At 40.2% G+C, this 27,422-nt stretch overlaps 1 protein-coding gene across 4 annotated transcripts in view; it reads left to right on the plus strand.

The window, feature by feature from the left end:
* Positions 1-27,422, plus strand: part of LOC116040711 (vitamin D3 receptor A) — an 82,538-nt gene that overhangs the window by 19,246 nt on the left and 35,870 nt on the right. Inside the window, exon 1 of one of the 4 annotated variants that reach the window (XM_031286289.2) lies at positions 19,850-19,931. The exons of the other annotated variants lie outside the window; for them this stretch is intronic. The gene's annotated coding sequence lies outside the window, so the exon portion shown is untranslated. Of the gene's footprint in view, positions 1-19,849; positions 19,932-27,422 lie in introns of those variants that run through there. 4 annotated transcript variants of the gene reach the window in all.

Consider the following 27,422-nt stretch of genomic DNA (forward strand, 5'->3'; position numbering starts at 1 on the left):
TCTGATAATAATACAAAGTATTTCTTCTTTCAGCCGTTTTAGGTAATTCATTTCAAATTTCATCTTTCTGACAGTATTACAGTTCAGCTTCAAGCTTTTCTAACAATGTATTTTAGCTCTTCACTTGGGTAATGCAGTTTAGCTTCCAACTCTAACAATTTTCCTAATTTTTTAGCAGTGTAGTGCATTTGAGCTTTAAGATTTTTCGTACTATTTGTTTCATATTTCTGCATTTGTGAGTGATTATCAGTTAGAAAATATACTCAGACCTCACAATGTTCTACGTCTTTTGTCATTATTCAACTTTTGAAGCCAACAGTTCAGTTTAGCATAAGCTTTTAACTTTTTAATGAAATTCATACGTATTAAAACGATTTCCACTTTTTCAACTATTCTCACTACTTCAACTTCTTCTTACTGATTTAAGCTATTCATCCAGTTTAGCTTTAGCAATTCAGCTATTCAGCATTCCCACGCATTTTCCGCAGGAAATGCATTTTCTAGTTTTCCCTGCAATGCTGCTTTGCAACAGCTATAATGTTGAGTTTATGCTCCTAATGCTGTGCTGACATTAGAGTCAATGGCAAAAAGAGGAATGTGATTATGATTATAGATATGAACACGTTGAAACATTAGTATTTACTGAGATCTGCTACATAAGAGGGGCTCTTCACGTAAGCAATGAGGTCAGACATTTCTTTGGAAAATGTATTCATGTCAATGTCGCAAGGTAGATATGCCAACAAGTGCTAAACTGATGCAAAGATCCGGCTGTTCCGGGCTTACCGTGTTTATGGTTTAGGTATGAAAAGAGAAGTATGCAGAAACTTACAGAATATTGTCAAAGACTGCACACAATAAACCACTTTACTATCCTACACCACAACATGGCATCATGACTTTGCATAAACATACACGCCACTTTCCTAAAGCCAAATGGCGTGTTATCTGTACGCATTTTGAGCTATCCACGTGTATGTCTACGCTGTATACAGCGGATGTAAACATACACACCACGTAGCGTCGCCAAAAAAAAAAAAAAACTGCGCGACCCCGGCTCTCCCAGGTGAAAGTCCTGTCCGCCACCCCAACCAACCTCCGTCCTTTCATACTACTCGCTACGGCGATAATTCACATGTAATGTAGGTCAATAGAGGCCAAACATTGTTGATAAACACGCTAAACAACGATTATGCGTCTTGATAACACGCAAAAATGGCATACGAATTGGCGTGTCATACATACGCCACTTAGTGAGATCAGTCTGTACACCGTATTGTGCTATACTAAAGAGTGGGGACCCTGGTGCAGACAATCTTTTTCAATGGCAATACTTTTATTGTGACCACATGTAGGCCTACAGTATGTATGTATGTATGTCTGTATGTATGTGCAAGTGTAATATGTGTATGATTGACATTTAATTTTTAATTTTTTTTTAAATGGACCCATGACAAAAATAAAGAAAACTGAAGTAAAAAATTAAAACCTTTTGGCCAGGTCTCACCCAACCTCACATTTGTTTTCTCTCCAGCCTCCCTGCTGGCAGCTTTGACTGGATTCAGGATCAGTTACATAACGCTGTCATTCCACGAATACCTTGTAACTTAGCTGATTTTCTTTCCTGCGCATTTTGTCTTTGAATCAAAGATTTAGTCCTTTATTTTGAGGAGTCACTCGGCATTACATGCGTTGATGCCCTGATGTATCATCTTGCTGTCTGTACTGGCTGATGAGTTCATAGTGGTCCTCATCTCAATATATATAGGCTAATATATGTATATATATTTCTACACAATGATCCCTGTTCTTTTTCTTGTACAGTGCCTAACTATATAAAGATACCAGGCAACTGAAAACCCTGTGTTAATATTTATAAGGGGTGTGAGTCATTAACACCAGCACTCATGGCAGTTATACACATTTGTGGGTCTAGTCCAATGCAATTAGCAGATACCTGGTGATGCATATTGTTTTCTCCTTCTGCACCTTTCTGTGCCTATCACCACAGAGCCAAAAGTTTCCAGCTAGTGTGAATTGTAAACAGCTTCCCAAGTCACTCCATCTACTTCATCTTAAAGGGATAGTTTGGATATTTTGAAGTTGTGTTGTATTCAAGATGCAAGATTCAAAATCCTTTATTAATCCCACAACGGGGAAATTAGCACTGTTGCAGCAACAAGTGATAGGGGGAAAAGTACAAGACACTCTAAACATAAACAAACAAATATGAGTAAAGAGAATAAATAGTAAAATGTATTTACAGTTTTGCAGTATTGCACAGTCACATTATTATTGCACAGTTTATCAGTCCTGGTGTGTGTGTGTGTGTGTGTGTGTGTGTGTGTGTGTTTTGTCCCTGTGGTCTACTAGGAGCAGTGCTGATTGTAAAGTCTGACAGCAGCAGGAATGGGTATGATTATGAGGTACTTAATACATACAAATAGTTGGTGTATTACAGTATATGGCGGTTGGCACGCCCCCAGTTAGAAGAAGCAGGCATTAGTAATGTGCTGCTGACGACGGGGGCAGCAGAAAAACATTTTAGCCACCTAAAAACAAAATAATCATGACTCTTCAGAAGAGGTAATTATCTTCACTCGAGTTTCTCCGCGCAAAAGTTGCCGGACGACACCATTTTCTAAACATAGCCATACTGAGAAATACAGAGAGAGTTTTGTGGCGCTGATAGTCTTAATTAGCTTTGTATCAGCTCATTTGGCAATGGCTTGAATTTAACGGACGTCGAACAGGTAACTTTGGCTAGTGATAAAAAGTGACATACTGAGTACTGACTGAATTTAACTGGACAGCAGAATGATGTCAAGAACGGTGTTTTGTTTGTCTGCCACACCAACCCAGTAATCGGCCGTCGGACAGCCTGGCGAGGTCAGTGACTCGAGTCTGTTCGGTGTGTTCCGACCCGTTGTCCATCGGAGGGGCCGTCGCCTTCATTTGGGCCGATTTGACATGTTGAATCGGAGGGCGGGCAGTCGGACTCGATGCTGGGACGAATGACTCTCTCAATCTGATGAAAATCTTTTAAAGTGACCTTTGTCGATCTGAAATGAAGACAGATTCAGTAACTGTATGGCCTATTTCTCGCTTAAAATGTTTTCAGAAACACGTTTCAGTGAACTATTTTCGTGAAATACGAGATTGTATTTCCGAACGAGCCGCCATTATGGCCGGCTGGAGAAGCCAGACCCACGTGACTCGTTCTTCATTTCTGGTTTTCATTTTAGCGCCTCCTGCTGTTATGGAGACGTGTTACGTCTCGCACACACGTAGAACATACGCTCGGCGTCGCTTCGTTGTGTTCCGAGGCACTTTTTTGACCAACTTGGGGAGACTGATCAGTCTGAATGCCTTTTCTGCCAACGGTCGGACGTTGGGTTGGTGTGTCAGAGCCATAAGACAACATGCAGTTTCATTCCAATGAACATAATACTGTGTGTCTGTGTGTACATGGTTGTGTAAATGTGTGCATGTATACACAGCCGCCGAAACCAGGAGAGAGTGGTTATGTTTTTTCCGAGACTTATGCGAGTTTACCCAGAGAGGAAAAACCAAGCAATAAACAATAGCCACAACAAGTCCATACAGAGTTAATGATTTGTACTCTTTCAGCTTCTCTCTCTCTCTCTCTCTCTCTCTCTCTCTCTCTCTCTCTCTCTCTCTCTCTCTGTGCTCTACATATGGTGTTGGTTGGTTGTGGTTTTTGTATTCTGCAATTCTCTGTATGTGGTGATTTGGTGAAGACCTCGAGCCTGGCTGGGAAATGTAGAGCGCTCAGCTTCTTTTGGAACATGCACGTACACATGTGATTACACAGACAAATCCATGAATTCAGACACATTTACATAAGAAAACCGACTAAACGTTTGCACACTTTGCGCTGCCTGATCCCTCCCTTATCCCACTTATTTATAGTCGTTCTGTACACCGCAGAGTTGAAACTGTCACTCAGAATCAGATTCTGCTTTCACATGTGGTGATTCAGACCGCCTGTCTAAAAAAACAGCCATCATGTTTGACAGTCATGTACTTCATGGCTTCACCAGAGACTTGATTCACGGATCCTATTTTGACAGTTGCTTGTACTTGTGATTATGTGTTCCTGTTCCAATAGTGAAAATGTGAACATTTTGGTTGATGAGGCTCTTGTATGACTTTAAGGGTGTGTCACTGTCAGTAATGCCACGTTTTTTTTCCTCTCCGCTTTTCACTCCGTCCCCTTTCAAGAATACCAAAAATGTCAAGAAAACAATCCATAGCAGTGGCAGTCAGGACAACTTCAATGGCTTTTTTCAATTGAAGGAATGCCATTTGAAGATCAAAAGAAACTCCGGTTACCAGTGATGCCAGAGACTTTTCATATACAGGAAATCATTACTTGAAACTAGACAAAGCATTTATTTGAAGATCTTCAAGAGAACAGAGAACTAGAGTAAAATAGAGGCAATCCTACCACATTAAAATAAAATTTCACTTTGCATGAAACATGTTACATGTTTTTGGATGATTTATTTATATTTTGGCATTTTAAGCCTTTATTTGATAGGAGAGCTTAGACATGAAAGGGGAGAGAAAGGGGGACTGACATGCAGCAAAGGGCCGCAGGTTGGCATTGAACCTGCAGCCGCTGTCGCGAGGACTGAGCCTCTGTATAGGGGGCGCACTCTCTACCAGGTGAGCTAACCAGGTGCCCCTTGTTGCATGTTTTTGGCTTGGTTGGCAAGGCATGCTAGGTTTACTGATATCACATTGTAGGATTTCTGGATATTCAAGTTTTAAAAAATTAAAATACCTATGTATCACTGCCATTTTAGTACATTGCATAGTGCATCTTTAAGCACAACTATCCATGGGTTAAGTTAAAGTTGCTGTCAGTAAAGAAGTCAACATTTGCATGAGAGAATTACTCAGGGACTTACTTTTCCAATCAAGCACACAATTCATTTTCTTTGGCCTAAGTTTTTCTTGCCTGGCTTCTATCATGTTCCCTTCAATATTGCCCTGGTCCCAGAGTGATCGAAAAAGCTGTGTCTAGAAATCTATGTAACCCTGCAGGCTGTGGAGCAAATCCTGTTTCTTCTCTACTTTAACAGCTTTTTTTCATCTCTAGAAAATTATGACAATTCTGTCACTTTTTTGTTTCTTAGTTGGGCAACAGGCAAGGGTGCTGACAAGGACAAAGTAGGAGTTGTCAAACCAGCCAAGGCTGGAGTTGGGTTGCTTCTCTACAGGGACTTCTCACACATACAGTACATGCGCTTGTAAACACACACACACACGCAAGCACGCGTGCATGCACGCACACAAGCACACACACACACACACACACACACACACACACACACACACACACACACACACACACACCTTATTCAGCGATGTCCCACAGTTTGCAATCAGCAGGAACTCAAGATGAACAAGCATCTAGCAAGTGTTCTTTACATGCACACTTGAACGTAAAAACAAACACAGACTTACATTTTTCAGTCTGTAGACTCCCTTATAATATTACATCTTGATTTGAAAATACCAATTATGGAGTTAGAGTGGCGTCTATGTCGCCTTCATCGTCTGTTCTCTGAAACAATGAAATGTGATATTTTGTGTGGAAAGCAGAAGCTGATTGGGGAGGGATTTTTTTTTATTAAAGTAATATAATACTGTTCCTCATGCAATAGTCAGTAGACAACACTTGCCAAATAAGTTATACTAATATTATTTAGCTTGTCATAGTTAGGCTATATGATGTGCATTGCCTCCTCTTAATTGTTAGTGGCTCAGTGCCACTTCACTGTTAAAATAACAGCAAACAAATACTGCTTTAAAGATAGGTGGTTGTTTTTATTTAATACCAAAAATGTGTAAAGCAAAACCTGTCTTCAGAACTTGGTACTGTTGAAGGAGCTTCGAAGGAAAACTTAAAGGCAGCATTAGGTAAGCCCCATCAGTTCTGGGAACAGAGGGGTAAACATGTTGTGCACAGTATGATGTCTATGTTCTCATTTGAGTTCAGCTATGTTTATATGTACAGGATGTGCTGGAGCTGGTAACTAGAAAAGAGGAAGGGAGAGAGCGAGAGATGGAGCGATGGAGCGAGAGATGAGTCATTTTCTCTGTCAGACACTGTTGTTTTCCACTAAGCACTGTTATTTTCGCTCATAAATGGATGCCAGGTAGTTTTTTCCATTTCGGTGTAATTTTATAATGGGGGAAGACTGTGGTTAAACTTGAAACATTTGCATGGACTTGTCCCTATGTAACCCTCTTCTCTCTTTTTTAGACCAAACATGTATTGTGAAGTTATCAGAGCCTTTTCTTTGAAAACAGCTGCCTTATGAGCCTAAAAAACGATCCTATTAGAGTGGTAAAAGTGAACCAAAACAGTAAAGTTGCGGGCCACAAACAGAAACAGTGAGCTGAAAGATGCAAGTGACCCCTTTCAAATACAACTTATTTTCTTAGGACTTGGCTCATGCTAATGGTTAGCACAATAAACATCAACTGCACCATTTGTCACTCTGTATAAGGCAACAGTTAAATATCTGCAGTGTAAAATGTGATGAATAAAGTAGTGAGTATTGTTCTTCTGGGCTGTGCTTGATTGGCAGTCTCTGGCATTGAAGATGCCATCCTTGAAACCTCCTTTTAATACTTCTTGACAGCACACGTCGACAGTCTCTGCTGCAGACTGCAACAGTGGTTGCATTTCCTACGTCGTTTGCGAATTCATGGTGTCGATTAAAAAAATGATGTTGATATTTTATCAGGCAGTCCTGGAGAGCCTGGTCAGGTACGGTATTACAGCTTGGTTTGGCAACCTCTCTGTGCAGTTGAAAACTAAACTGTTACGATTGATTCATACTGCATGGAAGATCATTGGTGTTAAAGAGCACTTATCCATGCAAAGTATTTATGAACAGGCTGCTTTGCGACAAGCAAATAGAATTGTTAGCGACACGTCTCACGTTCTGCACGCAGAATATGAGCTGCTGCCATCCGGTAGGAGGTTTAGAGTTTCTTGCTGCAGACTTAACTGTTTCAAAAACTCATTCATCCCAGTGTCTATTAAGCTCCTAAATAGCCGCAAGCAAAAGGCAGAACAGGCCTGCATGACGATGGAGAATTGTAATTCTTGTACTTGTGATCTCTCTTTTTTAATTTATATATTTTGAGCAATGTTTAAGTAATGCATTGCATGACACCATGTTGTTTTTTTTTATACACCATCAGGACCATAGTACGGTCTGTTGTTGGTATTGTACAGTATCTGTTGTTTGTACATGCTGTCTGTGTTGTTTGTTTTTACTATGGCTGCAGCATGGGTTAAGTGCCCAAAACAAATTTCCCACGATGTGGGACAATAAAGTTAATCTTAAATCTTGAATCTTGACTTCTCTGACACTGGACAGGGAAGAATCAAGTAGTATTAGACTAGCGGCAGAATGTATTAAACCAAATCAAAAAACAAATGGGATGGAATTGAGTGGGGTAATAGGCATTCTGTGTTGAATTGGAAGCTTATGTCTGTGCTTGGATCTGAAGGAGCTCTTTCAAGAGGCCATTTGCACTCAGTTAATCTGACTCTTGAGAGTTTCTCCTTTTTCACAGTGGCTAATCTCTGCCCTGCCACTGCACTGCAACCACTTCTTTCCTGCCATGGCTCGTCTAAGATTATCTGCCGGCCTCGTACAGTGGAAGCCATTGTAGAGAATGACATTCATCCTTTATTTGTAGTACTACATTTCTAATACATTTCTCTTGTGTTGTTCTTTCACATAACTAAGACTATTGAAGTGGAAAAAATACGCTATGTCAAATTATTCCAAGGGACATACATGAGGGGATACCCGGTATATTCTTTATCTTGTAAGGGGTCTTTGTCTGAAAAATGATTGAGAACCTCTGCTGTAATGTATGTTTGGATATACGTATAACTCACTCTCACATAACTCATTACTACACGTGCACAGCTTCCCCCCAGCCTATCCTCATGGAGTCAGCCATATTCTACATAGCAAATGATATTGCTTGGCAAGTTACCCACCAGCTGATTCTGTGTTCTTTAATGCTCATCCATGACGCGACACATACACACACATGCATGCCTTAATTTGACAGGACCTCTAAAAAGAAACATTCGCAATGTTAAATCACATCTTAACTTAACTAACTATTTGCCTTTTCATGGCCAACTGAGTTGTCACATTAGTCTTGCTGTTACCTTCACATAGTTCTTTAAGGACGCATCTTTGTTTTGTTTTCTTTGATCAGTTTATAGTCTTGGATCATAGACTGTTTTAGGGCTGATTCTATTTTTTAAATGAAATTTTTTTTTTTCGATTTGTCAACTAATCTAACGATTACTTTTTTGATTAATCTAACGATTAATTTTTCAATTAGCGATTATTTTCCCATTGCTCAATTATTAACAATTTACACAAAACAAATTTCAGTAAGGTTCAAGTTGTTTAACACTGCACTGTTCAATTAAAATGAATTAGTAGTGCAACCTGAAGCCAGATGTAGGCTATCAATCCAACCACAAAATAAAGTCACTTTCAGGAGGAATACACAAATACAAACTTAAAGTAAACAGAGCAAGTGCAAAAAGAGTAGCCTGTATTTGCTTTTTTTAACAGTAGTAGGTAAAATAATGAATAAGCTCTTGTTTAACATCCAAGCTCTTCTCCCTTTAATCTTACAGTAAAAAAAGGTGCAATTTTAGCAACATATGAAATCAGATGTATCAAATAAATCCAACATAAGGCAAGTTGCAGCGTCTAATATAACCGTCTGTAATCGATTGGGTCACTCATGATGATGGTAAACCAAAAAAATAACACTGCCGACTGACAGCGTTTGATGATGCTTAATGTTAAGTCATAGCGGGGCCCGTGCTCGTTGTGTGTTACAAATGGAGGCCTTTGTTGTTATCAATGTTGTCATGTCAGCTGCTGTCTTTTATTTCTGCAACATAGTAAAGAAGCTTCCTTTACATTTGTAGCCACATACCAGCTGATTGTTAATTATTTTTTTATGATTTTATCAAACCTCTTGACAGTTGGTTTGACCTAAAAAAAGTTCTTCGGAGCGTACATTTTGTAACCGGGATTATTATCTATCCTTCCATTGTCACCCACTACATCACAGAATTCTGTCAGTGACGATAAAACTGGAAACAAAATGTTGCTAATACTGGCAACAAACCTAGTCTGGTTCTGCAGTTTGAACTGAAATTATGAGGAAGAGCAGCAGCTGTATACTGTATTTAATTTAAGAGACCCTTCTGCTTCACTGAGTGCCAGGCCCTTCTCCTTCAGAGCTCCTCTCATTTTAACAGCTTGCCAAGCCACATCAGGGAATTTGAAAGAGTTTTCAAGCACAGACTCGCGATCCATCACTTCAGTTTATTATATCCTAACCCCCGCCCTGACCCTGAACCATGTCCGTTATCACAATCGCCTAGTTTTTATGAGGCGGTGCTCTCATGTCTTTCTCTCTATTCTCTCTCTGTGTTATCTATTTGTTTATTTTCTTGTTGAACGGAATGTTTGTTTTGCTGTTGTAAATCTTGCTGAGAGCATCCTGTTAAATGCACTTCAAATTCCAGTGATGTTTAAATGTAAACTTGGTGTGTGTGGGTGTGTGTGTGTGTGTGGGTGTGGGTATGTGTGGGGGGGAGTGGCTGGCTGGCTGGCTGGCTGTGTGGCTGTATTGATTTACACCTGCATACTTGGCAGTCTAGACAGGCTCCCACACAATACTGCAGTGGAAGATCAACTGATACGTGGCTTAATTCTGCTATTAAAACTATTATTACCTGCTCAACAAAGGTGCTGGGCCATCACCGTGCCCAATGTGTCAAGTCTAAGAATGACAGGAAACTGGAATCAAAAGGTTTAGCATGTAGCATACCTTGTGTGTAAATGAATGTGTTTTTATTGTGGTTTTCATAGAGGATTGTCCGTTACATATATGGTTGTGATTAGACTAGTACTGAGTTTGACACCATTTGTGTGTATTACTCTCTCCTCAATCCATTGCATGCTCCCGTTAACACGTGGAAATGATACACACAGGAATTCACCTCTGTCGCTTTAGAGAGGATGAAGGTAGCTATGAACTGTTGCATACCAGGTGGGCTTATCCTGTTCTTTTGGCTGTTAGTGGTTCCTACACAATGGCTTCCCCACACACAAAGCACAGCGCACTAAGCTTTCAACTTTAGAAAGAACAGTGTTGGATTTCCCTCAAGTCCAAGTTAAAAACGGAAAATTAAACAATCCTTCTAGTAAATCCTAATTATGTAATCTGAAACTTGCAAGTAGTGCTCAATAGAGATTGTATTATTTTGATTCCAATAGCAGAGTGATCATTTTTCTTAGACCAGGCTTACTGCGTCCTTGATGTGGTTCTTAAAGGTGATTGTACCGTCACATCAGAGCACCATCCGTTTCTTTTTTTTAACATTAGGAATGTTAAATACAACCAGGCTCATGTAAATCAGAATCATATAAAACATGCCTGCATACCATCAGTCCTGTACTGGCCAACGTTGGACACACTCTCTAGAATAACAGTAGACATACGATGGTCATTCTTTGTCTTATTGATACCGTGAGAAATTTACATTCTCAGGAAAAATGCTGCTTATCAGTTAATCGTTAATCGATCGATAAAGTCAATCAACTAATGATTAATGAATTAATCGATAATTTGCATCCCTAGTTTTTACCTATTTTTTGGGGCCCCTGTCAGTCATGGGCCCTTGGAATTGTCCTAACTTTCCCCCCCTATACGGCGCCCCTGGTCAGCACCCACCCCACCCCAGACCAGGCCCTCTCCCAGTTACAACTTGCTTTTAACAGAATCTTTATGATTTAAAACTTATTTTAAAGTCATGCTTTTTTTAATTTGAAATCCAAACCACCAAACCTGCCTTCAATCCCCACTTCACAGGGTATGAAGATTAAATGGTTTTTTTTTTTTTTAATTTTTGGGCATTTCTGCCTTTTTATTATATAGGAAAGCTGAGATATGAAAGGGGAGCGAGAGGGGGGAAGACATGCAGGAAAACTGCCACAGGTTGGATTCGAACCCTGGACCTTCTTCGTCAAGGAACAAACCTCCGCATATGTGCGCCCGCTGTACCTACTGAGCTAACCGGCCCTGATTGAATGTGTTTCTGAATACAGATGTCTTGGTATTTTAATTGATGTAGAGATGTCCTGATACCAGTATCGGTATCGCCTCCAATACTGTCTAAAATGCTGGTATCGGTATCGGGAAGTACTGGAGTTTATGCACCGATCCGATACCACATAATAAAGCCCTAAAGAAAATCTACGTTAAAGTAGTTTATTTATGTTCTTTTTCCGTTATAACTGACTTTCAAACTGGATAATAAAAGAAAGTCCTGTGGCATTACTTGTTTGTGTTTGTTCATGTTTCACAAAGAGTTTAACCTGAGCCAGGCCGAAAACAAAGATAGAAATCATATCACATCCATACAGGGATAGTAGTATACAGTTGTTAAAACATAATAAAATATATGACACACTGGTATCGGATCAGTACTCGGTATCGGCCAATACACAAGTTCAGGTATCGGGAAGCAAAAAATGGTATCGGACCATCTCTAAATTGATGAATCTCTTTCTTGTAGGGGTGGAACGGTACACAGAAGTCACGGTTCGGTTCATACCTCGGTTCAGACATCATGGTTCGGTTCAATACAATGGAGGGAAAAGCATAACAAAAATGCAGAAGGCAATTTTTTTTTATTGTGCATGTCTCAGGCTGTACCACCTAGTGTCATACAGTCTATCCCCTGAGCTAGCTACAGCAGCCTTTAGTGTGTAAAGTAAGATGTAAACAGTAAACAAAGAGTACCCCACATCATCTCCAGACTCCATCTGTAACTTGTAAACAAAATAAGCCAATCAGCTAAAAAACTGGAAATACAGCATCTCTTATTTATGAAAGTGCAGATTACATATATAAACAATAATAACAACAACAAATATGTGGACGGGATGGCATGTTGTAACGAGGTTCGAGTACATGCAGCAAATACTTGAAGCCCTATTTGTATTTAAAGGCTGGTTAAGCACTGTAGGGAGGAGAAGTTGGACAGTTTTTTATTGTCTCGTTCCAGTGATTGGTACAGCTGGGTGATTGCGTCGGATATGCGTTAGCATGCTAGATGTATTTCCACTCACATACCCAAGAACTGCTGAACAACGCCGACACACAGTCCTCGTCTTATCCACCACTCTCTCACCTGTACTACTGTAACTGACCCGAAGACCGAAGTTTTCGAGGCCGGGACGACACCAGGCAGGAGGGCATGACACGGGAGGCTCCAGGCTTCATCCAAACTTGCAATCTTAAAGTGTCCGGCGGGTCCTCTAACTGTTGTGGGTCGCCACCACTCGTACCGTTTAGGTTCAATACGAATAGGGATGTCCAGATCCGACCATGTGATCGGAAATCGGGCCCGATCACGTGGTTTCAGACTCGATCGGAATCGTAATCATTATTTTTTAACACATCTATAGTTATGCGGTGGCACAGAGTTAGACCCTTTTGACTCCACACTGAAACAGCAACGCATGCGGCATGACATCACTTTGTTGCAGAGACGCTATTGGTTAAATGCCGGCAAAGTAGAACACGGAAGCAGCTTGAAGCGGAAAGCTCGAGTATGTCTGCGGTCTGGAGGTATTATAAAGTTGATGACAACAACATTGCCATAGCAAACTGTGAGATATGTAACAGAAGTGCTCTGTTTGTTAACAGAGTTGTTGAATGCTAAAATAAGGTGAATTAAATAAAAAATAAGGAACATCCTGGATCTGTTTTTTCGCTCTTCTTTATTCTTTTTTTATGTATTATAGAAGTATCGGATCGGGACTCTGTATCAGTAGATACTCAAAATCAAATAACTTGGACTCGGACTTGAGGGCAAAAAAACCTGATCGGGACATCCCTAAATACGAATACATGTACCGTTCCACCCGTACTTTCTTGTACACATCATATTCAGCAGCTAGCAAAAAGATTAAAACTTAAACTAGGTTTTAATTTGAGAATCCAATCCTGCCTTTCGTTCGAATCTTGAAAGAGGCTGGTCGCTGCCACTTTTATGTCTGTACTTGACTCTGGTGATGTTTTATACATGCATGCTTTGTCTCAAAGTTTACATGCACTGGGCACTGTATACCATGGATCTCTGAGGTTCATCACTGGTTTTAAAGCCCTCACTCACCATTGTGAACTGTATGATCGTGTTGGATGGCGTTCACGGAGACTTAAACACTGGCTTATCTTCACATACAATTTTAGGTCTACTTCCATCCTACCTTCTGACAGGGACGGACTGGGGCTAAAAAACAGCCCTGGACTTTCTCCCAAATAGGCCCATCATCCGGCCATTCGCCCCTAGCCGTGCGCTACAGACACTAGCCAGGATGTCCTGATACTATGCCGCAATACTGTAGCCTATCAGACAAGGTATTCACAGCAAGTAACATCTCAAAACCAATGATGATAATTGGGGTTGTGTTTATTAATGAAGCCTCAGCCTTCAAATAAAAACAAAACATGTACAATGCCTTTACATCCGCAGAACATCCTGGGACATCCTGGCACTTCCCTGCACTCTCCCCGTCATCTTTTGTGCTGCAACTATCTTCAGCCTGAACAAATGAATGATTTTAAAGATAGGTTATTAGCTATTATTGATGATATAATATGTGTTGCTTTGTGTTAAAGAATTAGCATTGAATAACCTATTTCATATTTTGTCAATGTCATATTACACTTTTGATTCATATTAAGGCTGTGAAATGATGAAAATGACTAGGCCCTATCAATTTTGTCTGTGAAGCTTTCACAAACAACCACCAGGTCTTTGCCAGTTCCACAATAGTAAACGCAAATATGAAAGGAGGAAAAACTGCACTCTGATGGAAGACAGACAGAAAGTGCAAGCTAGGATTTTTTGGTCAAATTTAATGAATTACTATGTTACAATGAACCATGTTGATAGCTGACTATGCAGTTCGCTAAGATAGGGATAAAGGCAGCCTATTATAATGTGTCCTGCTCCTGGCACTTACCAGTAGCCTACCTCTTGCTGATGTGACTCTGCTGTCTGTCCCTCATCATGACCAGGCTGTGGATGCTCAGGCTCAGCTTCCACTTGGTCCTCTACACTCTGGCTAAGTGATGCAGTGCTGCTTTGGTCATCAGGGACTACAACATTACTGCTGCTGCTGCTGGCAGTTGCACTGCAACCAAAAAGCTCTGTGAGCTGCATCAGTCTGTAGAGTCTTGGCCCTCTTTTCTTTGAATTTTTCTCATCCACCTTTCTCCTTACGTTTTCTACTAGCCATTGTCACGTCTAATGATGTAGGATAGACTGGGTAAACCCAGCCCGATCTGCTGGCGATTGAGCTTGGTCTGGTGATAGCCAGGCTAATAGGCGTACTCAGTTTTTTGTTTTTTTTTACACGTAGCATATAAGTGATCGTATTAGCGGCCCCTGCTGTTGGCTGTTAATATCGCTTTATTAGATTTTTTTTGTGCCGAAGGCCGTCGGTTGGACGGCCGTTCTGGACTTTTCCCGAACGCACAGATTGTCAGTCCGTCCCTGCCTTCTGACCTATACCAGTGTAAATAGTATCGGGACTTATAATCTTCATTCCCAGGATCTTTTCCTTCTGTCTGTTCCAAAGGTTAGAACTCAACTGGGGAAAAAGGCGTTTACGTTTACTGCGCCCTCTACCTGGAACAAGTTATAGAAATCTATGAAACTTAATGAGCTGGTCTCATTGGTCGCTTTTAGGATGTTCATTGACTTGGAGGCAGCCACAGCTGGCTGTAGATGTTTTGCCTTTAATTTAGTTTCTAATGTTTTGCCTTTTTAATTTAGTTTCTAATGACGTTTTACCATTACATGGTACCTGCTCGACTCTACTCGCCGTTTTTGGTTTTTCATTATGAAAAAAAGTCCCTGGTACCTGCAAACAGGTACTTTTTTTAGTATCACCTCGATGTCGAGGTTCCAAGCGAGCTGAGGCGATACCAAAAGGTGACGTAAAAACCTGCAGACTACTGATTGGTCAGAGAGAATCGTCACTCATCACTGCATCATCATTGCTAGCGACAGATGGGGGTGTCCTGAACAAATCTGCCATTTTTAAATAGTTTAGCCAGCGGTGTTTTTTTTTTTTTGCTGCCTCCAGCTTCTTTTGAAACAAAATTTTTCTTGCAGAGAAAAAACAACACACCTTTGACGTTCTGTGTGTGTGTCATGTTAGGTCGCGGTCGAGTAGAGTAGAGCTGGTACTAACAGTGGGTAAGCGCCATAAAAGGAATTTAATTTACTTATTTTATTTCATTTACAATGGCGGACCCAAAAGCACGACTCAGAACAGGAAGTACAAGGTAAGGAGCTTTATTGTCCAGAGAACAATCCAGGCAAAGGTACAAAATCGGCAGGCAGTAGACGTGGTCAAAAATACAAACAAGAGGTCTAAGTAACAACTGGAAAAACAAACACTGGGAAAACTGCTGGAGAGTGAGTACACGAGGTACTACAACAATCTGGCAACTGAAAAGTCACACAAGGGGAGTATATATACACTGGGACTGAGTAAGACGATTACACACAGTTGACACACATTAGGGAAGTGAGGATAATCACACAGGCGGGAAATCAGACAAAGATGGGAAGACAAGTGACCTGAAACAGAGACAGACAGTGGTTAACAAAATAAAACAGGAAGTCAGAGAAAACAAAACACAAACTAAGAGCGGGAACTGGATGTGACAGAGATGGGTTTTACATAATACGGTTATAGGGTTAGCACTACAGGGCTTCGCCTTAGCAGAGCAAGAGACTAAAATTTCAGATATTTTAGGTATGCCACAGAACCTCAGCTAATGGTGCAATAATCATTCGATATCACTGAAAGGAAACTATGTTGTGATGAGTTTGTTTCAGATGCTAAAAGGAGTGTTGCTCTGCCTGTGAAGTGAGAAAAGGTTCCCTCTGAGTGCTGTCTGGCCACATTAAGCACCTTACATTTCACTGAGCTAATATGTTAGTTTTGGACTGTTGCCTTTTTTTCCCTGTGACATAGAGATTTGGCAGAGGGCAAAGAAGGCCTTTTAAAAAAAGTCCCTCTTTTGGGGATTGCAGCGAGGTGATGATTTCACAGGGACTCTGGCTTTGTAGACTTTTCTGCAAGTTTGGTCAGCAAATGGGGTTTGATTTTGCAACACTATAATGGTATATCAATGTAGGAAAAGGGGTTACTTTAGGTTTATGGCTCAATATTTTTAAAAATACAGATATTTCATCCTCTTAAACATGAGCACATTTAAAGTAAATGTGTTCAAGTAAATAAAGTAATAACCATTTAGATTATATATATATATATATATATATGTGTGTGTGTATATATATATATATATATATATATATATATGTATATGTATAAAAAAACACACTTTAAAGTTTGTACTGACTTTCCCGTCATGCCAGTTGTCATCATGTCAGGCTTTGGAATACTTAACCCTTTCATTAACTGATTCACTAGCTTTGTAAAAATTGTGCAGTGTATACTTATTTAATACACAGTGTCAGCATACCATAATGCATACTGTAATAACATGTATTTCTATCAGACTAGTACATCATTGCATCTGGCATGATTTAATACCATTATTCACTGTGGGAGGTCTTGGGCGAGCTGTCCAAAAATTCACTTATTTATATTATATGGGAAACGCTGTTAATATGCTGCTGTCAAATGGGATGGTTGGACTTTGAAAACCTTTGAAATGTTTGAATTTACACCAAAGTAAATTCAGGAGTTGTTGAGGTAGATGCAACCGAGCGTTCTGGTGAAATTGGTCCATTGCCATTAGTTGTACGTAATATATCCAGAGGTATAACTCTCAATTATGTCATCCTCCACATCCCCTTTTATCTTCAGTATGTATTAATTTAAAATGACTAATCTTGGCATGGAGTTCCTCAGGCTGTTTGAGGCTTAAGAAATTTGTCTAAAGTTCATTGCCCTATAGCATTCCAATGTCATGTGGCCTGCACCCTTAGCTTATAGGCCAATTTTACTGACCTAAAGGACTTACCAGACTCATCCAGCTTATTATTATTCAACTTGTCAGAGGTAGTCTCATGTGGGCATGCCGTTATTGCTGCTGTTCACAGGTTATTTCTCAGTATCAGATTGATCTAAGGTTAGCATGGCACTGCGTGACACTGGTGTTCCAAAGCAGCAAGGCTTGGACTGGGGTTAAGTTTGTTTAAACACAATAAATAATGCTTTAAAGCTGCACTAACCAATTTTTGTTAGCACTTATTATTGCTTTAAATCACGCCCCTGAGGAGCTGTATGTTAGAACGCAAATGTCAATCAATTGGACCAGATATTGAACGCACTTTACCCTGCCAGCTCCCTAGTACAAAGACCGTGTAATGTCCAAAGTGTGAATAGAGAAGGCCATTGTTTTTTTTTTTAAGATTATTTTTTGCGCATTTTAGGCCTTTATTTATATAGAACAGCTGAAGACATGAAAGGGGCGAGAGGGGAAATGACATGCAGCAAAGGGCCGCAGGTTTGACACCGCCCTGCGTTGAGGAATAAACCTCTATGGGCGCCTGCTCTACCAGGTGAGCTACCCAGGCACCCACAGAAGGTCATTGTCCGGAGAATTTACAGCGAGCAAGTGGGCGTGTTGATTTATCATGTGTCAGAGGGTGAAGAAGAAGGGTAATGAACACAAAGACACTCAGCGAAAATGTCTAACTGGGGCGATGATAAGATTTGGGAACTTTTTGTTGGTGAGGGCCTGACACTGAAATTGTCAGACAAATTCACAAGAACGGATAGTCGGATGTTTATGACCAAATTACGAACCGGCTCGTTGGCCGCAGTGTAATCCACGTCATGTCCTGCATCCTGCGCGCTTTACCCAGGCGCCACCCCTCGCCTAAACCAAACGGATTATTTCCAGTAAGTGAGAACATGTCTGACGTGGACAATCTGTGTTAAAGAGCTTCAGACAATGATTCGACTTGATTCGTCGGACATTGTCCGGACTTTATATGAGAAAACGGCTATAGTCTACTAATAGGGAATCCTGTTTGATCCTGAATTGGTGTTACGCACTCATGGAAGAGTGCTTCATTTACCCAGTAACATCTTAAAATCTCATGTTAGAGCAAGTTATGTATATGTTGTTTTTTTTTTAAGTTGGTATGATGTTTATGTCCAGTGGAGATCAAACAAAAGATGAGTGTCCTGTTTTATTACCAATCATTATAAACTGGCATTTCCTTCTGGCTTCAATAAACGGGGTATGGTATTGCCAAGATGCAGCAGTTGTTAGCTTATTTACCTAAAAAAAAAATCAAAATGGCTACAATAAATGCTACATCAAAGACCTCCATCTGCATCTAAGTATCTGAATTGAACCATTGTGTTGATGTCTCACACATTTTTCTAATTTTACATTCTTGGAAAATTAACCAAATTGTGGGTTGTAAAACGGAGTTGCCAACAGTCTCATTGAATGTTTTTTTATCACGCTCTCTTGAGTTAATGGCATCCTACAGAATAGTGGTATATTTACTGAGATTATTGTGCAAGTCAAAGTGTAGGGCTGTTTGTCCAGAGGTTATTTGATGTCAGGTTCCCTCAAAGTTCAGGGAATCCTACTTTTTTTCTCTCTCCTTCTTTATGCTCCCTTATTGGCATTTTTGACCCTCCCTCCTTTTCAGGTATGATCTTCTTTTTATTAGTTTTTTCATTACTCTTAACCTTCTACATCAGGGGTCACCAACACAGTGCCCGCGGGCACCAGGTAGCCCCCAAGGACCACATGAGTAGCCCTCAGGCCTGTTCTAAAAATGAAAATTGAATATTGATATTATCTGTTTCCCACCTTGTTAAGTCATTGTTGATAATTATTGATAATGAGAAATCATTAACGTGATCAGTGTCTTCACATAGATGACTATCATTAATCATTAATAATCATATATAACTAAAGGCAAACTGAACAAATTTGTTATTTCAGAAATTTTTATTCAAACTGGTAGCCCTTCGTATGACTCAGTACCCATGAAGTAGCTCTCAGTTTCAAAAAGGTTGGTGACCCCTGTTCTACATTATTTTTCCTGTTTCACACCCCAATTCCCTTCCTTAAACCCTTTACTCATGTCAGTGGTGGCTTGTGCTATATTTGTGAAGTTTGCCCCCAGCCTGCTGACCCCAATTATCAGGTTAACCATTAACTTTCAAGTTTCACCTTGTTGGCCCTTTGCCCCCATTACTCGTCAACACTAGTCTCGCATTGCCAGACCTATCTCCACAGCGCTTGGGAGTAAGGTCTGGCTACTTCACACAATATTCTGGGATAGGAGAAAAAAACACTCCGGGTTGTTTGCATGCGTGAGGGCGGGATGTCAGGCAATTATCCTGGAAATGTACTTCCGTCAATCCAGACTACGTCAACACTGACCTAGCTACAGGCTGCAGTGGTTTTTGCTGCATCAAATTTGAAAGCTTCTGGCAGAAGAGAGAGGGAGAGCAATGAAAGGAAGTTATTGGTGTGGTGGGAGTAGTGGGAGGAAGTAGTCAAGGTGTAAAGGAAAAGGCAAGGCGTGGGAGCGCAGGGAGTATCGATGAATATCCAAATCGTTGAAGCAGCTAGAGAGTTAAACCGGAAGAAGGAAGACGGAGGAAGAGCCTGAAGTGGGAGTCATACTGTAGCCTTGAACCAAGGGAGATTTTGTGTGGAGGAGTGTAGACTGTAAGCTACTGTGTTTGGCTGCTGGGAGAATAATGGAGGAAGCTCTCTCATAGCAGTAAAAGGTCAGTAGGAGCTGCCAATGCTGCTGGGCGTCATATTGTTTCCTTTACATCAAATAGTATTTATCTTTTGTTATTTATTCCCAGCAAGTCTGTGTATTCCTCAGTTTCCACCAAAAGGAAGCTAAAAGTGTGTCAATGTCAGTGTTATTTTGCATTAGGCCTCTGTTATGATTCATAGGTTGGTAATGTAACAAATGTATGCATGCATATATACAACATGGTTTTCATTCTAGGAAGGACATTGGGATGCCACCTGCAATGTAAGAATAGAAATAGTCCAAATGATATGTTAAGAAAAACATTTTTGACACTCGTTTTGTTTTAATAATGGAGTCATAAACCTGTGCTTCATGAGTAATGTATGACTCATGACAGGATATGCCAGCAATTGCATTTTGTGTACTTCAATGGCCATATTCTGGTGTGTTTGGTATGTATGCTTTGTTTTGCAATTAAATAAGCATTCATTTTGAAGAAACAAAACCAGATGAGAAACCAGACAAACAAAACAAAGAAATTGTAGGTGGCTAGAAACAAACAAACAAACAAACAAACAAACAAACAAACAAACAAACAGAAAACACTTCATTTACTTTGTTTTGGATTCAATGTTCAGAATCAGTCAGGTCTACACTGGTACGGTCACAATTGTACTATTCTCTGTTCTTTTCTCCATTTTTGTGGTATAATTTTAGGTTAAATATGGATTTTTTTCTTTTTTTGTAGACATCTTTCTGCTAATTTGATGGGCATTCACGTTTAGTTGTCAACGCAATGATATAATATGTGGTACTTTTGATGGGTTTTATGAAGTCCCCTACAAATGAATTGATTGAGCATGTTAAGTTTGCTATTAAGTGTGTTTGTCCTGAGACTGGTGCTGAGATTCTAATTGGAGTAATAGAGTGTAGTTAGAGTCATTTACATTACTTTGTGTGGTTTGTTATTGGTGGTTGTTCGTCATGAAAAGATAAATACAAGCATCCAGTTGCTTTTGCTGAGCTACACACAGAGACACACACACACACACACACACACACACACACACACACACACACACACACACACACACACACTATGTGAATGCTCAGGTAGCTTCTTTTCTTTCACAAATGAGGCTGTTGCGACCGTTGCCTAACGAGTCGGAGCAGAAGTCTGTGAAATCTTCAGAGAAAACAACTGGTAATTTATCTTAATGTTGTCAAAACATATTTAGCTTGGAGTTAAATGTGTGCTTAGGCAATATTAGTTGTGATGGGAATTTGGCCTTCTAAGAAGCAAAGACAAGGCATATTTGATGTAGAATTTTAATTATTAATTGAATGTGGAGTTTTAATGTTTGTGTATGTCCCCTACTGTATGTGGACATACAAATCTGACATTACCAGCGTGCTGTGTGTCATTGGAGATCTGTCCTGAATTACAGCCTGTATGAATGAGTCATTTGTTTTACTTGGTCCACCTCTGAGTGAAGTCAGAGGCATCTTCAAAATCAGACAGCCATTGTTTCCATGCTAAAATCAAACACAGCGGCTGTGTGATGATATTTTCCCTACTCAACAGCTGGACATTGGCTCCTCTGTGAGGTTTGTAAGTAAAACTGTCAACATGTAGCATTTTAGCTTTGTGAACTAGCAAACCAACAGTGTTTAACATTATGCTAGATACTTTTATTAACCCTACAATAGTCTATATCCACGACCTTCCAATTCCGGGATTGCTCTGTTGCTGATGGAAATTTCGCAACAGAAATTTCGTCTTTTCGGATGTCCATTTTCGGATGTCCCATTACCTTCCGCTTTCTTTGTGGTGTAATTTTGAACTGCGGTTGATTTATGAGGACTATGGTTAACTGCTCCTCAGATCTCTGCAGGGTAAATCAAGTCAGCCCGCTAGACTATCTGTCCAATCTGAGTTTTCTGTTGCACGACTAAAACAACTTTTGAATGTACACGTTAAACCACAACGTTCCTTCCCGAGGCTATTTTGCTGTGGCACCGGGGCTCAGTGCAGTGCTTAGCACCGCCCTGTTTGATTGTGATTGGTTTAAAGAAATGCCAATAAACCAGAGCACGTTTTTCTACCATCCCGGAATGCTGTGTGGACTAGCCAGACTAACCCTACAATGATACAACATTACATATTCTTTTTTAGGGGTGTCAAGATTCTCCAAATCCTCGATTCGATTACATTTTTGATTCTAAAGTCACAGCTCGATTTTTGTTTGTGTTTTTTTTTAAAGCACAGGTTTACCATTTTTAGACTTTTATGCAATATAATATCTGACCTTTGTTTGCAATGTACCACAATACATTGTCAAATTTAAAACATTTATTAACAACATAATGTAACAATAACTTACTATGTATATCTTCAGTCAATTGGAAACTTGACAATTTGTCAATAAAGTAAAAAGGAAAAAAAAGTTTGCCGACAATGCTGAGGGCAGACGCTTCGCAGCCACAGCGGTGTTTGGTGTTTTAAGCCCCCAACGTCGTCTTCCAGACTCGGCAGTCCGCTAACTTGTTGCTCTCTCTAATATAACCAATATAAGCTGCTCTGTTTAGGCTACAAAATGTGCATGCATGCTGAAATTCAACTGTGCGGTTTTGTAGGGATTAAGCTATAAACAGAGGAAAACTCCGCTAGCTGCTAGGCTAATGTGCAATGGTAAACACACAGAATATGGTACACGCACATAGCAGAGCTTGCAAACTGTGGCTTTTTTGTCATCAACGCGAACATTGTCAACATAACTCACTGGAAATCCAAAATACTTCCACACCGGCGACTTCAGTGAAAGAGGAGGGGTTCAAGTTCTATCGAGGAGGTTGACTTGCAGCACACCTGTTTTTTTCCGCTTGACAAAGCCGACCGGACGTGAGATGGGGGCGTGGCAGCATCGACGGTTCCATTTTTTAATTCAAAATTCGAGATTGTGACTTAATTTCGGTGACACCCTTAATATTTTTACATCGCTGTGTTGTTGGATTAGAGGAAAAGTCAATCACCCTACTTGGATTTGCCCTTATTCACATATTCTAGGTCAGCAATTGACAAGAATGTATTGATCAGCCATGATGAGTGAGCTTCAGCTCATCTGTGCATGCATGTAGAGAGACTGAGAGAGGGATTATTCTCTCAGTCTTGTCAAGCTATTGCTTTGTTTTGGAAATGTTACATATATTAAAGACAGTGTAAGCATATACTGCAAATAATGTAAGCAGGTAGGGCTGTCGGCTTTCTAACCTACTCTCTACGGTATTATGTAAACCCTCCTCTGGTTGGACTTCTGCCCAGAACGCTTCATTGTACACTTCACATGCCTCTAGGTTCTGTTAACACTGACAAACAACAACAAAATGAGGTACACTTTGAAGATGAATGGGCTCTGTGCTAGGAATACGCCTCTCACTCAGTGTGTATACTTTGTACTCTGTGATTTACAGCCTCAGTTCTTAAGCCATGACGATTAAGCTGTCAGAAACAGCGCTGGGCATATCACATTTGAAAAAAAGTCCAAGTTCTGTGCAAAACGTGACATTTTGGCCCGAGGGTGGCACTAGAAGAAATGTAGTGTGTAATTGAAAGAGTTTATCATTTTCTTCCAGTCGTTATCAGTTACTTGCCTCTTTATTTTCTTATACCTTTTTTCTTATGCATTTTTTTCAACCACTTGCCAAATTTCTTGTTTCTTTCACCAGCCTTTTTCCCCTTTCTGCCTGTTTTTTTTCTCCCCTCTTACCCCTTCAATCCTTCTCTCTTTCACTTTCTCCTTTCATTCCTCAGTTCCCACCTTATTGTTTTTCATTACTTCATTCCTTTCTTTACAAGCTCCTCTCTGTCTCTCCCTCTCTTCCTCTCGCTCCTCCCTCTTCTGTCTCCTTGTCAGCCTGCCAACAGCCCGACGGCCTGTTCGTTTTCATCCTCTGCAGAGAAAACAAGGTTTAAAGTTCAAAGCTGCTGTTGTGGATTGGCGGCAGGAGAGGATGCCAGCCCTTGGTCAAAACAGATTTAAATACTGTCTTAAATAGATGGAATTTTAATATAATCAGACACCACATTTCAATGTTATATGCAATCACTTGGGAGTTAGATGAGATGGATTACTCATAATTTTACCAGTTTCATGGCAGGAAAGATTATATGTGGATTTTGTTTGTATAAGTGTGGGAATGCACTGCAAATGGTGTGTGTGTGTGTGTGTGTGTGTGTGTGTGTGTGTGTGTCCACCGGGCCACTTTCATCCAATATATATCTTAATGATCAGAGGTGTCCTCAAAGCCTGGTATTTTGGAGCATTTTTAAGATAAGAGATTTGATTAATTCATAATGACATTCTTGTAAAACAGTGTGTTGATAACTGTGTGTTAATAACAACAGCTGGATCAGCAAAGATATGTGACTTTGTTTCTGCAGCTACAATTATCGACCAGTCACGTCTACGTTGGGTCACAAAAGTTCACAAATGGACGATAAATTGAAATTTGGTTTGAAATTTGCATTTCCAGCATGGCTTGGGTCTATAACACCTCCCGAACTTTTTCAACCATCTGGACATTTTACGAAGCACAGACTGAATCTGACAGCTGCTTCTACAAGTCAGTAGGCCTATACGACTTTCTGGATAACTAAAGAGATATTTTTCTGGTTTTATTTTTGAATAGATTAGAAAAAAAAACCTATAGAAGCATCTCATTGGTTTGAAATATTTTGTGTAGATTGCAGACAAAGATCTCACTGAAGTCTGTTTCAAAGGGTTTGATTAGATGTGGATAGTTGTGTGAGACTAAATTGGTTGAATCGAGGACTACTTATTTGTGAGTCTGTGTACGTGTGTGTATTTGTGCATGTGTCAGGGGGTGCGCCACATACCAACCAATCACATCAGTCCCTTTGTGTAGCATACTTCTGCAGCCAATTGGGACTCTAAATTATCTTTCTCTCACACACACACACACACACACACACACACACACACACACACACACACACACACACACACACACACACACATTCAGGCCCCCTTCCTTTTTATGGCCTCAGGCTCATTCGTCGGATGTGCAGGCATCTGCTTGGATAAAACCAGAGCTCTCCCTTCTCTGTACTCTGTATCAATACATTGATAAGTCCACCTCATTATGCACTTCTCAACCTATTACTGTATAATTTTTTTGCACTCACTTTATTCTTCTGTGTAAATATTTGCACTTTTTCATACATTCCTAACGTGTTTACTTCATGTTCCAGTCCTTATAATGTTGTTTGATTATGTAAAAGTATCTACAGTTTATATTGTTTTAACCAGTACAGTTTGCAGTAACGTTTTTTGTTGCGTAATCACTCCAGCTTTAGCAAAAACATTAGCTAGTTTATTTGGTACTTCTAGCTAAAACTAATGCAGTCTAATACAGCAGTCCTGCAATCATTTTTTTACCTTAATGAAGGTTATAATGTTTTGTTTTCGAAGGGTGTTGAATGATGGCGTTTGTGGTGCTGTTGAACTGTATTGCGTTATACAAAGACTGAGGTGATTCTGTTATTTAGCCTTCCTTCGTTGGTATGAATGGGGCTGGAAAAAAATAGAAATTAGTAGTCAAGATTGTTAAACTATATGCAAATTAGAATATTATGTTCAGGTCACCTGAGATTAGTAGGACTGGGGACGGCTTTGCCTGTGGACCCGTTTTAATCTTTCCATAACCCACGGTTGAGTACCAACTTAGAGAAAAAAAAAACCCACTGGCTTTGATCTTTGTGTCCCACATTGAGGTTTAGGCCCAAAGCAGGTTGTTTGGGTTCACATGCCGCTACACCTCTGTGATTTCTTAAATTACCTTTGATCAGGATTTATGGAGCCAAACAGGAATCAAATACCTGGGGAATGACCTTTTTTAAATTGGTCAAACAGAATTCCACTCATTTTACTGTCCAGTATCAATACACAAGTCCAACCCAAAGATGACAGAGCCAGAAGTGTCTGCTTAGGAAACATAAGGAGTGGCCTTTTGGTTTTCGAGTGGTGGGATTTTGCCTGTGCTCTGGCCTGGCTGCTGCTTTGTTGTATTGTACTGGACTGGAGTTCATGGCGGTTAGCTGTTTGTGGGGCCCACTGTGAGGCAGCTAGTGGTAAAAGTAGGCCATGCGCCCTGTTGTGCCGCCTATAGAGTGAGCCCCTCTAGTAACAGATTTCCATTTCCTACCCTCCTATACTGAGCCTTATACAGGACTGGGCTGTACTGGGTTTCTGCTGAGTTTTGAAGACAAACTATGTGGAAGGAGAGAGTGGGAGTATCACAACCTTTTGTAGGAATGAAGTACAACCCACCTGAGGGAGCAGAGAGGAAGAGGAGGCTTGTCTTTCTCCTCTTTACGCCCAGACACTGTGTAACACCGGCTTCTGCAGCAAGCCTAATTTATTGTTGGCCCCCTTTTTTTACTGGACTAAGCATCTCTACCTTGTGTTGTGCATCTTATCAGCAAAATCTCAAAACACAAAATTTCCATAGTCAGTGCAGATGAAACAAAAGTCAACTTCTTCTTTGTAAGCAGACGGCGATTTAAACAAAGAGCGTCCTCCTTCAGACAATGGTGTAACTTTATGGATCCCTGTGAAATCCTCTTTTCTATTGCCACCTCCACTGGGAGGTCAGAGGTCAGGGTCAGCTGCGGGGCAGCAGCCCTGCAGCTCAGGTTCAGTAGTTCAGGGACACTTGTGTAGTGTTGATGCCTGCTGGTATGGTGGTGTGTGGACTCAGGTCCTCAGTTTTAGGGACTATCTCTTTAACCTTTATGCTTCCCTGTCGACAAGTTCAAACCACTTCAGCAGCGCATGGCCACTCTGTAAACATGGGATATAAAAGGCACCAGTCAAACAAGAATGCTAAATATTCCTTTAGTGCGTTTATGATACTAGATACTGGCAAAGAAGCTTCCCGGTAAGTATGTTCATCTTATCCACTCTGCTAGGCATATAGTTTGATAAATATTTGAATTGTAGCAATGTCCCTTTTTGATCAGAGTGGGCTTCCTGAGAGATTTTTTCTTTTCTTTTATATATATATATATATATATATATATAATTTTCACAGTACTGAAATACAGTTTAATTCCCATATGTGGTAGATTATATTGTAAAAAGTGGATGTATCACTCAATGTTTCTGTACACAAACCACCATTTATTCTAATAGAGCAGTTATTGAGACAAAGGAGAAAAAAGGATTGTTCAGCAACTTAAACCCTTCTAAACAAAATCCACAATAATAAAAGTAAGTTTTGTCGGCCTGTGGTTTCTGAAAGCATTTCTCAGATTGTGTAAAACGGCACATTTTGGTCAAGGCCACCAGATGGTCATTGATTCTCAGGCTTGGTCTCAGTGTTGTAGTGACAAAATGCTCAATCATGGTGATGATATTTAATGGTACTGGTGCAGGTTAATCAATACATTGATAAGTCCACCTCATGCTCCCTTTTACTGAAAGCCTCATAA

Source organism: Sander lucioperca, chromosome 12 (genome assembly GCF_008315115.2).
Source record: "Sander lucioperca isolate FBNREF2018 chromosome 12, SLUC_FBN_1.2, whole genome shotgun sequence".
Taxonomy (NCBI): Eukaryota; Metazoa; Chordata; class Actinopteri; order Perciformes; family Percidae; genus Sander; species Sander lucioperca.